We start from the raw sequence: 15,337 nt of genomic DNA, 5'->3' as shown, positions 1-15,337 counted from the left end.
AACTTGTTCGGAAAATATAAGAGTTAGTATGAACCAAAGTCAAATTGATCCTCAGTGAGGGAGGAATGAGGAGTTTTTTATCACACCACGATTTTAGACAACAACTATCCGATAAGGACAAAATTGTCACATCACTTTCTTGAGTGTTCTGTAGGGGATCATAAATTCTGGAGCATTTTTTTGTTCTTTGGTGGATCCAAAATTTGGCAACATCTTTGCGCTTTTTGAAGATATTCCTTAAAGAAGCATCGTCACGAGTGTTTTGCCTTATTATTGCCAAAACGGAAAAGGTATTTGACACAGTATCATCCTCAAACATAAAATTGATTTTACTGCATAAGAGCGACTGAAGAAGAAGATATCAAATGATTTATCGAAATAGGAACACCATGATTATTTTTTTAATGTTGTTCTCACAGACATGGAGAACTTCAATTTTCTTCAAGTTTCTGTTCAATTCCGTCCTGGCCATCTTCAGGCAAAGATAGTTAATTCTAGTTTTTGCGCACAAGAAAAAATCCAAAATCACAAATCTGGACATGGGCTATAATTTTAGCGTTGCTTTTTTCTTTCTGTTCAAAGTTAACACGTGCCCGTTCACATTGTTATCATATCTGAAACTGAGAAAAGAGCTTTAACTTTCCCGGCCGGCTGATTCAGGGTTATTTTGTGTGACAACAAATAACTTGTTCTTTGACCATGAAAGAATTTTATTACCTTCACCTGACGAAAGTAGAACAGGCTACATCTAGAGAAAAAAAAACAAACAGCCACTCATCCTAGTGTGTGAATACCTCTGTAATAGAGTGGATGAATGGGAAAGCCAAGAAAAGAAAAAAATACTGAATAGTCTAGCAAATAACCTTTGAACAGGGTTTTGTCGGATGGTGGCCAGCCGTCAATCCCTTTCCGCCAGAGCAGCCAATGGGGAAATTGTTTCAAGCAGGCTTACAGTAATAACTAGCGTCTCTGTGATGTCCAGCAACCGTAGAAGCGAATGGAACAAGGTCCAAACAGCTGTTGATCAACAAATTTGGAGAACAAATGTGCAACAAATATTTTAATTCGGATGTGGTCGGTTAGTGTTTATTGACTTTGATATTACCATGACACCCAGTTTTTGGCAGGCAGTTTGTTTGTTTGATTTTTCGGAAAATGGGATATCTCTTTTGGAAATGACAAAAAATTACTTTTCTTACTGTAACTTGTGTTTTAAGCTTATATTGGTGTTCCTTTATTGGTTTTGATTACTTTTCGCTTAATTTTAACGCTTTCCTGAAGTTTTGGAGAAATTCGGAAATCCACGATGGCAGAACCCAAAATGGTTGCCATTTGACTTATGACGAGGGCATCAGTCTTCCAACCCCCCCCCCCCCCCCCCCACCTCCCCACGTCGGAAAAGACAAAAAAAATTATTGTCCAGATAGGGTTAACAATCATTAACTATGAAAAATAAATTACATGGAACAAGAGTACAAGCTCTAGAAATGTTCAGTTATATTACTTATTTATAGTTCGTAATTTAATAAATAACTTTATAATGCGACGAAAGCAATTTTTACTTATAATAAAGTGAAACTTTTAATCTGCAATTGTGGTAATTACCTAATAGTATAATACAAGCTATAATCGACTGATTGCGAGATTTGATATTAGTGTCACTGGATACCAGGAAAATGAAGTGGGCGTTCTTTAGAGCAAAAGAAAGTCATTGGGAAAGGAATAACAATATACTAAGGTATAAAGGGCGCATCCATTATTTGAATCGCACCTACATCCTCCATTCTGCAAAGAAAATAAACCTTTGCTGTAAAATGACAATGAGAAACCCCCACCCTCTCCTTCTCAGCTTCACCAAACTGTATTTACGTGTATTTACAGTTAGCTCGTGTGCAGAGAATTCATTCTGAACCTAATAATAATGGTGTTTTTTGTGGGACACAACAAACCATTTGTAAAGAACAATTATATGCAAGCACAAGTAAGATAATATGCATTTCTCTGAGGAGTTCCCAGCGATTTACATTTGATGTAAATTTTTCAGTGAAATGGAGTAACTGGAGTTTCAACAATCTCTTCACAGAGAAAATTTTTAAAACCACAATTTCTGTCTCCTGCATTATTCTAGACGTATCTTTTAGATCAAGAAATACTTTTGACTGAAAAGCGCCTCCGCCATTTTGAAACCCAGTGGTTGACGCCGCTGACCACAATGAGCGGTTGCTGTTGTTTTGCCTTTCAGCGCTATTCCATGCTTGCATTGTACCCTACCTTTCCCCAGCTAGTCAGTTTTTCACTGTCCAGATTAATCCCGCCATGTTTCAAGAAGGCAGAACTCAGTTGTTATAAAAAAAAAAACCTGAGGCGGAAATGGAAGTTAGCATTTTTTGTGTAGGGGTACACACCGTATTCACAAATGGCCGACGCGAGCGAAAAAAACTGGGACTAGGCACTAAAACGAGACGTTTTAGAATAAACAAATATAATTTCTTTTCCTGCGAGTGCAAAGTTAACACAGAGACCAATCGGCCGATAAGTGCGGAGAGTCTAATCCCAAACAAGTTTAAGCTCTACCGATTATTGGTTTGTTCCTTTACAATTACAAAAACAAATCAGATCAGTTTAATTTCTTTGTTTGCTAAGATTTCAAACTTTCGAGCGCAATGGCTATTTTGAATCAGTTCTGTAGTCAAGGTCTGAAGCCTTAGGAAACTAAACATATTACATGTTCCCATCACTGCCTTCTCTAGATTTGTAATTGCAGCGAGAAACAAACAAACCAACAATAGAACTAACAATAGAACGTTCAGAATAAAATTATCGATCTAAAAAACTTGACGCTAAAGAATTCTGCACTTATCCGCAGATTACTCTCTCTGCGGAGCTGCACTCGAAAGCAAGAAAATTATTTTTTGTTTATCTTAAAACACCCAAATGTGATGCCTAGTTCTAGATTTGTTCCGAACGTCCGCCATTTGTGAAAACGGTAAATGTTGCTTTCAATATACCCCACACACTATTTTGCGACTATATTCAAATTCACATTACTTTGCCTTAGGCAAATTAAAATCACTGAAGCAAACAAACGACTCGCACTGTGAACATTCGCTGACGTGTCAAACTCACTATTCCGCATCCACGAGGGGAAAAATTTACCAGACTGATAATACGAAATTACTTACATTGTTGGTGACTTGGGAGTCAAGAGTGCCAAAAAACAAAAAACAAAAAAACCCAGAAAATTTAATAAAGTACAGCGAAGGTTTTATCTTCTCACAATAGGAACAAAGACTACAGAGCTCTAGTTCTGTCGTGACTGCTACTGACAGGTAAAACATTTCTAGTGGAATTTAATTTGTCTTTACTTATTGTTCTCGAGGAATACAGTAGAGGTTCAAATGACATAATTTGTCGTCGAAACAATCCACCGTACTTGTAATTGATTGTTCCAAACCCAAATGTTTTTGATTTGCTGAAGCCTTAAAACTTCTTAAGCTACTCGCTTTGGTTTCCTCAAAATTGTATCCAATATTAGACAACAAAACAAAAATAGAAGAAGTCATTCTATTGGGCACTTTGACGACTTTGTGTATATCGTCCTAGCCAATAACATTTCTCGTTAGAATGATTCTGATCAGCAAGAAGTTTTAGATATTTGTTCTCTCAAAAACTTGATCTTACGAGAGCCTCATTATATGCAAAGAAAACAAAACAGAAAAGTTACACACGCTTTACTTGAGCTTCGAACGATTGCTTGGATAATATGACAGCGTAGTTTGGTATGTATTCCTCCAGGAGATGATTTAAGCAGAAGACTTGATATATTTTCTGTCTTTCGATATCAGATTTGGAGGCTTTCAGGAATATTTGGGTAAATGAACAGAGTTTGTTTTGCTCGGATGCTTGACGGGCTGAATTTTTAATCTCGAAAATCAATCTCACTTGGCGCTTGTCTTTCTTTCTTTTTGTTGTCGAACCAAAAACGTCATTTTCATCCGGCTAAAATAGAAAGCCGCAATTTCCCCATCAGTTGGAAAATTCAAGGCCATGTTTCTCACCGCAATTCGAATCGAAATATCTGAAGCGAGATTACATCGAAATGACTCCTTTCAGGGCGCCCTGGTTCAGATTTTGCATTTTTTGCCCGTTAGTATACCGTGTCTAACAATTTCTTTCATTTCTTTCTTTTTAGATTTATACTTTCTCCCCGCCAAGCCATGCAGCCGCTAAAGTACCGCAAAGGTAAATTATGTTAAACATGTATTCACTAAAATGTGCTTAAGAGAATCTGCGGTGTTAAAATTAAATGCGGTATAAAGTTAAGTTTAAGCGTAATTATATGTGGACTATTTTAATCGGCATAACATAAAAACTGTTTTGGTAGGTTCACATTATCTTTCAGGTCAGTGTTGGTTTTAGGTAATATTTCACAAGGCGCCAATTTCCACATTGCTACATGTTTAATTTAAAAAGAAATGCGATCTCGATTTTAAAAACAATTTATGAACGATATAAAACTGTTCGCCATGCTAGCATTTCCAAATTTAGTAAGCACTTTTTTGAAGCGTCACAATAAGCTTTTTGTTGATTATTTTATAACTCGAAACCAAGCACTTTACATCGCTACATGTTTGATTTAAAACTGAGACATTCTATCTCAATAAGGGGAAACAATGTACGAAGCAAAAGTTAGCCAAGCTCACTATTATACAACATTTTAATTAAAACTAGATTGACAACAAAAAATCAGAAAAAAATAAATAGAATACAGCAAAGCTTTCACCTCTGACAATTGAACAAAGGCTACACTGCTTCTATTGTGACTGCTACTGTGACAGGTAAAACATTTCAAGTGGAATTTAATTTGCTTATTGTATTGAAATAATTTAAGGAACACAATACAGGTTCAACTGACATGGTTTGGCCCCAATTGTTTTGGATTTGCTGAAGGTCTGACATTTCTTTAGCTACTCGCTTTGGTTTTCTAAGAATTGTATCAAATATTAAACAAACCAATAATAAAAGTCATTCCTTTGAACATTTTAGCGACCGTATACAAATTGTTCTAGCCAGGGTTTTAGCGAATAATATTTCTCGTTAGAATGACACTAATCAGGGAGACTTTTTGAATATTTGTTCTCTCAAAGACTTGATCTAACGAGAGCCTCATTATATGGAAGGAAAACAACAAAAGAAAACTGTGCATTACTTCAGCTTCATAAACCCACCAAGTAGACAACTGCTAGAAGAATATTACAGCATAAGTTTGCATTTTATTTTCCTCACTGGTACCAAACGAGATGTTTTAAGCAGAAGACTTGACATGTTTTCTCTGTCTTTCCATATCATTTGGGGGCTTTCAGGAATATTTGGGGAAACGAACAGAGTTTGATTTGCTCGGATGCTTGACGGGATGAATATTTAATTTCGAAAATCAATCCTACACGGCGTTTGTCTTTCTTTTCTTAATGTTGTTGGCCCACCAAAAATCGTTATTTTGATCCGTTTAAAATAGAAAGCCGCAATTTCTTAGGTTTGGAAAATTCCAGACCAAGTTCCCCACCACAATTCAAATCGAAATATCCGCCGTGCCGTGGTTTAGATTTTGGATACTTTTCCTGTTATTATATCCCGTCTAACAACTTCAATAAATTATTTCCTTTTAGATTTATGCTTTCTCTCCGCCATGCCATGCAGCGGCTCAGAACTACTACAAAGGTAAATTATTTTAAACATGTATTTACTAAGATGCATTTTACACTTTCTTCAAAAATTTATTGCGGTTAAGGGTAAGCCGAAGCTAAATTATTTGCGGATTTTTTTACTTGTATAAAATAAAATCTGTTAGTAGATCTCACCTTGTTTTACATCGCATTAGAATAACTCATATGCCCGTTTTCAATGGCATGTGCGTAATTTCTTTGAAACAGGACTGAGAAATGTGGCTACCTGAGACCTGTTTTGAAAATTAATTAAGCGGCGGCAATTTAGTAGTCAATCACTGTATAAAGTAGTTTTAATTAATATCTCTTGTGGAATTTTTGCGTTTAAAATGACCCGTCTAGGTATAAATTTCACAACGCACCAATTTTTACATCACTACATGTTTAATTTAGAAAACAGAATCTCAATAACACGAATCAATGTTCGATATAAAACTGTTAGCCATGTTAGCATTTCAAAATTAGTACTGAAACACTCTTTCAGTTTGAAGAGTTACAATTAGTTTTTTGTAGATTTTTTTTATAGGCTCGAAACCAAGCATTTAAAATTTTTTCTCAAAACAAGATGAATCAATGTACGATATACAGCCATCAGTGTTGGCGTTTCAAAATTTACGTTCTTTTGAAGCGTCGCAATAAGCTTTTGGTAATTTATTTTATCATGATCAGCACGAAACGAAGCATTTTTACATTTTTGCATGTTTAATTCAATTCAATTGAATAAGACGAAACCTAAATGAATAAGATAAAAGTTAGTCATATTAGCGTTTCAAAATTACTTATACAAAAAAGCTTTTAACGCATCGCAATTAGCCTTTAGTAAACTATTTTAGCGGGTCAAAACCAAGCACAGGATTCTTCGTAATTTAAACGCAGTTATTCTTAAATTGACCGAATAAACAAAAGATATTGCAAATTCGCAATCGTTTGCAATGAAGCATCAACCAATCCTCATCTATGTTCTTTTTTACCAATAGCTTTAACCTTAAATTAGTTTAAAAATCATGATCAAGTGTTCCAAAAACATTTCGCCTCTTCCGTCATCGGCTGACACGACTCAAAAATTCTAATCATGGCAATGGGTCAATATGTTCAATCGTTTTGCTGAAAGCGAGTTTGCTATGCGCTGATTGAAAAATTCAAACCATGAATGCAAACAAACCGAAGTCAACAGTCACAACATGACCTAAATACCCATTACTGGAACATTGGATTGTTTATTAGTCAATAAAGAGTTCCTCGAGCCACAACAAACTTTTTGTAAAAGCCTTGATTGAAAAGACAAAGAAACGAAATGGAGCCGCTAAACTGTGCCACTTTTAGAGAAAATATACAACTGATGTGCTAACTGTAAGGTAAAGTGATAGTGAGAGCATTGCAAGCTCAGTCAATTGTAGTTGTATCTTTTTTTTAGTCGAAAGATCGACTGTTGTTAGGAAGGAGGTATAGTCAGTCTGTAAGGAGGCCTTCTCAGGAGGGGAGAGGTGGGGAAAGGCCTCGGCTGTGCCACCTTGTTAAATATACCAATGAATCAGATTACGGAGGGATGAAAACAAGGATCTCTGACATTACCCTAATCTCAGTCAACAGGTATTTTATTTTAGAACTTTAGAACTTTTGGTTCCTTTTTCTTTCCTAAAAAATAAATAAATAAAAGGAAACTGTAAATTTCTTCCAATTCAGGGAACACTGCGCAGCAAAACAACACTGCAGATGCCCTCCTGTTGGTCGAATCAACTGTTAAACAAACTTTGAGGACGACTATTGTTGGGAAATTAAAATTTAAAACAAACTTTTGGAAGGACTTGCTCTAACGAGAAATTAATTAAACAAAACAAAATAGAACTTCATCAACTGAAAAGTCCTCAAAAGTGACAAGGAAGGACTGACGAATCCGACACTGTAAGTTCTCGACAGTTTTGTTGATTGTTATTTGTGAAGGATTTCGTTGCTCGTTTTCTTGTATAATCTAATTCTTTTTCTTTTCCACTATTTCAGATTTCTTGTTCTCTTGCAGACAACCCGGGTCAGTGCTGAATTACTTCAAAGGTAAATTTTGATATTTATCAGAATTCACTTTTAGCAGCTAGCGCCTTCGCGCTGAATTTAATGTTTGCCACTTTAAAACAACAAAGAAGTTATTTTGTTTTCTTTCGGCTGATTCGTGGGTTTGTGAAACCAAATACCTCAGTGCGTGTTTTAGTTTTCATGATGTGCAGTGACCCATAGATCTGAAAAATGTATCGAGTGGCTTAAAACTATAATTTCAGCTCTCATCGATAGAGGACAAACTTTTGTTCGGTTAATTCAGTGGCGGCTGTTTTTCAGACACCAAACGCTCTATAGTTTGACTTTATTCATGTCATTCGCGGATCACGATGCAGTTGAAATGGCTGCTTACCAAACTGAACAAACATGTTACAAATGACTCCAGCACGTTTATAGAATTAAGCAACATTCGGTTAAACAAAACCAGCGGAAAAAAAAGTCATCAGACAAAAGTGTGATTTTCAGAATACACCACAATTAACTTTAAGCCAGTTTCAATCAGAAATTTTACTTGTGATAATATTGGTTATAGTAACTTAAAAGTAATTTTGCTTAGAAGTAAAACCCATGCTTGTGATTTGAACTTACGAGAGGAATACGTAGCTTTACGGTTTTAAATTTTTTCGCGATTTGTTAATAATCCAAAGATCCAGACGCAGATTAAATAAGATTGAATCGAGCAAGGAATCAGTAAAAACTGCATAAAGGAGGAATTTGGACAATCAAGGGCCTTACGTGTCAAACAAATTGAACGTTCGTTTCCTCAAATAGCAGAGTAAAAGAAGTGAACTGAGGCAATATTCAGTGGTTATCTTGGAAACACACTAAGTACGCAACTTAAGATTCAAACGAGAAGGAAAAAAAATCGCATAAGTATGTTCTGTTTCACAAAACCGACTTTTCAAAATTTTCTTTTCATGATTTTGGAAACGTGATAAGCATTTTCTTTGGCGGATTAATTTAAAGATTTGCTGATTGTTATTTCCAAGGGTGTAGGTATATCGTTTTATCTAATTCAATACTAAAATGCAAAATTTTACTAAAAGACAAATTCCAGACTTATTGCACATTAGACATTTTGAAAATTGTCTGTCAACCAATATGGATGGTTATCCTGTTTCATACATGTTATCAGAGATGTTCACAACAAAACAGCTCAATCAAAAGGGCGCACATCATTGGCCTAATTAGCATAACAAGCCGTCAAAACTTGTTTCAACTTGTCAGTTATAAAAACAAAACATTATAGAAGAGTCAAGGTTATCGGTGGATATAGAAATGATTTAACCAATAGGAGTGCTCGGCTTACTTTTGCACCAAACATGTTATCAACTTTAAAACGTGTTACTTTCTAGTCAACAAAAATGATTTAACCAATAGGAGAGCTTGGCTTATTTGGCATCCAACATGTTGTCAGCTTCAAAACGTGTCTGAAACAAGTTTTTTACTTACCCGTCAACAAACAAAAAGGATAAAAGCTTCTGTAATAGTGAGAGGTGAATCAGTTTTCCTTCAGATGGTTGAAGCCGCACAAGCAAGATTGGTAGGTAATAGAACTATGGATTTTTCCCTTAGTTTTCTATACTATACTGCAATTTTTTCCTTGAAAGAATTGAACTGAATTCTTATTCAATTAATTTGAAGATTTTTAGCAAAATTCATTAACTTCTCAAAAACAATTTGAATTTTAGGAAAGACTTAAATTAGTCATTAGCTATTAGCTATTAATTGAAGAACACACTGTGGTGACTCTTTACTTATGATATAAGAAGGTTTAAGTATATCATTAAAAGAAATTAAATTAGCAATAAATAGGATGTATGGCGCTTCAATAATTCTATGTCTTCATTATCAAATTCAACGGTGATGAATGATAAATAGGTATTATCTGATAAAACATGCACAACTAATGGATGACTTCGCATGAGATATTCTTTGCTGTCACAAAGTTATGTGGTTGGTAATAAGGAAGCTGAACATCAAAAGCGTTATCAATTTCCATTTATGCACCTTGCGGTCCTCGGATTTTGTTCATTTGTAGTTTTTTCTCTTTTTGCGTGGTGAATAAAACTGAGTTCGAGAATTCAAAGTTCACAGGTTGAATGATGACGAAACGCTGCCTGAATATAACGCTGACCATCATGCTGTGTGTACTGTTCTTACTGCTGATCACCTTGTGTTCTGCGAATGACAGCAACAGCAGCAGCAAACCACGTGACAACAAGGTGAGTTTGGTGACTATACTCTAGGTACCAAGTGAAAACAGGCAGCTCGCTTCCTGCTGCCCACTAAACAAAGAAAGGATTAATAAAGGAAAAGAGCAACTAGTTACTTGTCAGGTACTGGAAATTGTTGAAGTGAACATCCAATCATCAGCCTCGTTCGTTATTTACAGATCTTCACCACCTCCCCCCTCCCCCCGAAACCAGTTCTTTCGTATGCCCCCTCCCTTAAATCCCACCAGCTCATCCAGTCCCACAAAAATTTGAACAGTTCCTTGTATTAAGTATCTGTACGGCAAAGGCAGTTAACCAGTTTTCCTTAGGGTGAAGCTTAAGTCTATTATTTGGCCAGTTTAACAAAGCAACTTGATCTCATGATGGCTTATTAGCAATTCGTCACTGAGGTGGAGGTTTTTAAAACCGAAACTGGATAGCCAGCTCTGATTAGTAATTTTATTTGCGACACACTGATGAATACGCTAAAGGACAGGACAACCCCGAGACGGGTGCATAGCATATACTACCCAGAATTTAAGTACCCAACACTTTATCCACTGACTTGATATATAGTAAATCAAATCAAAAAATATTTGTAATTTCTTCATTCAGGGCACTCCTCAACAGTCTTCATCATATGGGTCTTGTGGTCACAGCACATGTTTCTGCGCACCAGGAATTCCAGGTATCCCAGGAAGCCCTGGACCAGCGGGACCAGCAGGTGCCGCGGGATCACCCGGCAATCGCGGATCTGAAGGACCTATGGGCCCTCGAGGAAACAAGGGTGATGAAGGCCCTAGTGGAGGACTTAAAGGTGCTCAAGGACCCCCTGGATCTCCGGGTCCTACTGGAAAAAAAGGTAAAGCAGGTGCTCGTGGTAACCAAGGTCATCCTGGCCCCAAGGGACAACAAGGATCCTAAGGCCCACCAGGTTCACGTGGAAACAAGGGTGATACAGGTGCTCGTGGAATTCAAGGTCCCCCAGGTCCCAAAGGAGCTCTAGGGTCTTTTGTGCGTAACTGGAAACAGTGCGTTTTTAAGAATCTGAATGATAACAGGGACTCTGGATTGATTAAGGTAAACGCTCAGCTACAGAATCATAAGCCAAAAACAACAGAAATTATTATTATAACATTAAAAACAAACAAAAACAACAATTTATTAGCAAATTGTGATGATATAAGTTGCTTGTCCCGCAAATACCCACAAAGCTAGTCGAGGCGGGACAAGACGAGCACGAGAACATAATGGAAAAAAAATTGCAATAAATTACAAAACATGCAGGAAAACAGGAAAAAAACTTAACTTTACATAATAACGCAGATTTAGGTAAGGCTATGCAACAAAATTAAAGTAAATTATATGTCATTTTTCTATTATCATCAATTTTACAATAGAAAAGAGATGAAGAGGGAAAAAGAGAATCAGCTGATCAGTTTTTCATTTGGTCAATTATCGTTTCCACTTCAATACAGGAGTCTACAGCTTCAAGTATATCAAATAACTTTCATTTTAGGGATTCTTTAAAAGATTTTTTTGCACTTCTTTATAGAGTTACAGGTATCCCATTCCAAATCTTGACCCCAACACGCGAGAATGCATTTCGTGTGGCATTAATGCGAGATTCCTTTGTACAAAAATGATCAGAGGTAGAGGAACGCGTTTTATAGGAATGGACACTAGAAATTCAAGAAAACAGATTCAAAATATTTCTTGGGGCAGTGTTTTTGTTTATATCAAACATAAGGTTGCAAACGGATTCATAATACAAGAATTGTACTGGTAATATTTTCGCTTTAACAAAAAATGGTATGGCGTGCGTGGTCGTTTGTCTCAGCAAAATATATTAGCCGCAATGCGCGCTTTTGAAGGACAAGAATTAACATTAACATTGCCTTTGTTTCCTATCAGTTAGAACTTTTAAAGGTATTTATGTTTAGTTTATATTATTACTTTCAATTGTTTACAGTATCCTCAATTAGCACCGCAGTACTAAATAAATTAACACTTAAATGATGTACAAAAATAGGTGACGCTAATTAAAAAAAAAAAAAAACTCTACCCAGTAACTATTAGGTCTGATATCTATCCTAATGAGCCAGTCCTGGTGGTGTGCTGATCAGGATATGTACATTTTTATAGAGTAGAGAATTCAGCAACTACTGGTTGCCCATGAAACTAGAAACTAGGAGTGTAAGGAAAACCTTTCTTTTTTATGGGATTTGCCTATTGGACTGCGCAACTGCTGGATCAGATCAGTTTGTTTCATGTATTTATGTAAATGTTGATGGTTCCCACTTCAGTTCAATTGTTTGTTTTATTTATTTCACAGGAATGTGTTTTCAAGAAGATATCTGACAAAACAGGGCTCCGTGTCTTCTGGAACGGAGTCCTTCGCATCGCTAACTGTCATGCGTGTTGCAGGCGATGGTATTTCACCTTCAATGACGCAGAGTGTTCAGCCCCAGCAGCCATTGATGGTATAGTATACATGAATTATGGAAAAGGCTTCAAAAAGGATTTACACCGAGTTAGGCAAATCGAAGGAGTCTGTGAGAAAGTCCACAAGGGCACTGTGCGTGTGGGATTCTGGGTCGGTAACTGTGTTGGTTATGGATCGGCAGATGCGGTAACAGGCTGGATCTCAGTGTCCCGGATGTACGTGGAAGAAGTACCACCTCCACAAGCTTGAAACAACGAGCAGTGTTGTTGTTCTTGTTTTTGTTTTAACTTTAAGGTGTTTGTAGATTCCCACTGCGGACTGAATGATCGCTTTATTTAAAAAGGATTATAAATCTGAAGTTTAGGAAATAAGAACCAAGTGGAAGTAATCAAAACAGGCGTTTAATTTTTTAAGCTTGAAAGGTGCAGGGAATAAAGTTAATTTTATCCGGCAGTAATGAATAACAGGAAACATAGAAATAAAGGTAGCAGTTATTTTAAATACACTGTGTTGTGTGAATTTCTTACGGTGCTAGTTTGTTTGCTGCAGAGTTGGAGTTTACCAGTTCTTGCCGATTTTTTCTTGTAATTGCATAATTCAGCTACGGTTACCATGTCACATTTAATTTCCATACAATTAGTCCACCAAAGCAAAATCTTGGGTCCATAGTATTTAACTGAATTGTCGTTAGTTTTTCATAAGATTATTTCTTACTGCACTAAAACCACTGTTTATTAGTTTTCAATCAGATTTTAAGGACGGAAACGATATTTCCTTCCCCAAGTCAGTTGTACAACGTACCTTATTGGATTAAGAAATGAAAAAAAAAAAGTATCATTGAAAGTTTGTGATATATCAGCCTCAGTTTCTAACCAGTGTGATTCGTAAGGCTGCCCATCTTTGGCTTGCGCACCGGGTGGTCTTGAAAGGAAGAAGTTTACGTGAAAATTCACTAAAGACGACAACACTGTAAGGTAATTCCAGAGTCCCAAAGGAGAGGTCTTGTGGCCTTAGAGTCCAGAAATGTTTGCCGTGGATTCCGAAGGCCGCTGTCCTTGGAGTCCAGACTTTTTTTAATGTTCTTTTTTTAGTGCCCAGAAAAGTAGGGGATGGGGAAGGAGGAGGGGATTCGAAGCTAATAACCCCTTTGAAACCTTGTAGTATGATGTGTGAACCAGAGTTTGACACATAAAACAACAGGAACGTTAAGGAAGGTTTCCAACCCGATTAAGCGGATGTGTTTACAGACCGAATGGTTTCCCCTTACTTTGTCATACACAAAATCCATATCTTTGAACCACCATGCACTTTAAATAACACCGCGAAGCCCATCACTAGAAACCAAAGATCTTTTCTTGCGCCTTACACGAAGAGAAGCATAAAAGGGCAAACAGACGCGGTCTTTTTACTCTTTCTTGAAATTTTCTCCGTATGTTCGGGCTATTTGCATCACACGCGCAGTTACTGAGACGCCGAAAAAAAAAACATTGAATAAATTATCAAGAACGCCAAAAATATTCTTGTTATGAATATTTCGCGTATTGCTGGAAGCCGAGCCGTCATGATTTCTTTATGCTCTTTTGAATAAATACATAAATAATGAAAGCAAGGGTCCTGTGCAATTTTAGAGAAATAAGGAATCATAAGAAAAATAGGGAGGAAAAAAGGAAGACAGTCTTTGTTATTTTTTATAATTTATAAATTTAGTTTGTTTGTTTGTTTGTTTGTTTGTTTGTTTGTTTGTTTTTTTGTACAGCCGTGTGCTCTCAATAGGCTCCAGGCATTATCGAAAGGTCTGGACAGCAAGAATCCAACAACAAGTTTTAGATATAAAACGAATATTTTCAAGTCACCGACATGAAGAAGGCAGACGTTTCTGCCGAAACATGTCTGTGAAATTGAAAATCTCCGTTTTGTATCTAAAACTGCACGCATTATACTTTCAGACTGTATAGAGTGTGTGCACGGCGGCCATGCTGGAGGACTAAAACAACGGAAGATGTTTGCATAAAAATAAAATATATTTCCCAAAGAAAAATCCTTGTACTGTTTTGGTCCTCCAACATGGCCGTCGTGCACATACTCTCTTCAAATTTTACATCGCTTTACCTTAGGCAAGTTAAAATCACTCAAGCGAACAACCGACTCGCACTGTGAATATTTTCTGACGTGTTAAACTGACCCTTCCCGCATCCACGAGCGAATGTTTACTTGTTAACTTTGGAGTCGAGATTGTCAACTAAAATTTAGACAAATAAATACCGCAGCGAAGCTTTCACCTCTCATAATAGAACAAAGGCTATACACAGCTTCTATTGTGAATATTACTGACAGTCGGTAGTTGAATATACTATATTTCTAGTGGAATTTAATTTGCTGCTAATTTGAGGAACACAGCGGAAAAGCTTCAACTGGTGTTTCTACAAAACAATCCACCATACTTGTAATAAATTTTTCCAGACCCGAATATTTTTGGTTGGCTGAAGATTTGGGAAAGAATTTTATGTTTCTTTAGCTACAAGCTTTAATTGTTTTTTTCTAAAATTAATTGTGTCAACAAGTCTTAAAATAGAAGAAGTCATTCCATTGACCATTTTGCCGACTTATACACATCGTTCTAGGCAATAATATTTCTCGTTAGAATGACTGTCATCGGTGAAAATTTTAAAACAATTGTAATTATTTCAATAACGTGATCTAACGAGAGACTCATTATATGCAAAGAAGACAAAACAGCAAACTGCTGATTCACTTGAGCTTCGTAAAACATCAAGTTATAGGCGATTTTTTGGCGAATATGGCAGCGTAAGTTTGTATTTTAAATTCTTATTTTCTTCACTAGTACCAAACTAACGAGAGTATTTAAGCATCAGACTTGACACGTTTCTCTGCATTTCCATATC

At 36.5% G+C, this 15,337-nt stretch overlaps 1 long non-coding RNA gene and 1 pseudogene across 2 annotated transcripts in view; one reads left to right on the top strand and one right to left on the bottom strand.

Annotated features, from left to right (window-relative positions):
• LOC146481366 (uncharacterized) overlaps positions 1-15,337 on the bottom strand; it is a 50,088-nt gene that overhangs the window by 13,751 nt on the left and 21,000 nt on the right. The gene's annotated exons all lie outside the window — the stretch shown is intronic.
• Positions 3,652-13,102, top strand: LOC146481370 (uncharacterized; annotated as a pseudogene). The gene is made up of 6 exons (XR_014864473.1): positions 3,652-3,779; positions 4,193-4,242; positions 7,722-7,772; positions 9,870-9,997; positions 10,604-11,068; positions 12,324-13,102. The product of XR_014864473.1 is annotated as an uncharacterized LOC146481370 (transcript).

The sequence above is a fragment of the Pavona decussata genome, unplaced genomic scaffold, assembly GCF_977016875.1.
Source record: "Pavona decussata unplaced genomic scaffold, jaPavDecu1.1 SCAFFOLD_50, whole genome shotgun sequence".
NCBI classification, from domain to species: domain Eukaryota; kingdom Metazoa; phylum Cnidaria; class Anthozoa; order Scleractinia; family Agariciidae; genus Pavona; species Pavona decussata.
The sequence above is the reverse complement of the archived record's forward strand: the minus strand, read 5'-3'. Positions and strand labels throughout refer to the sequence as shown.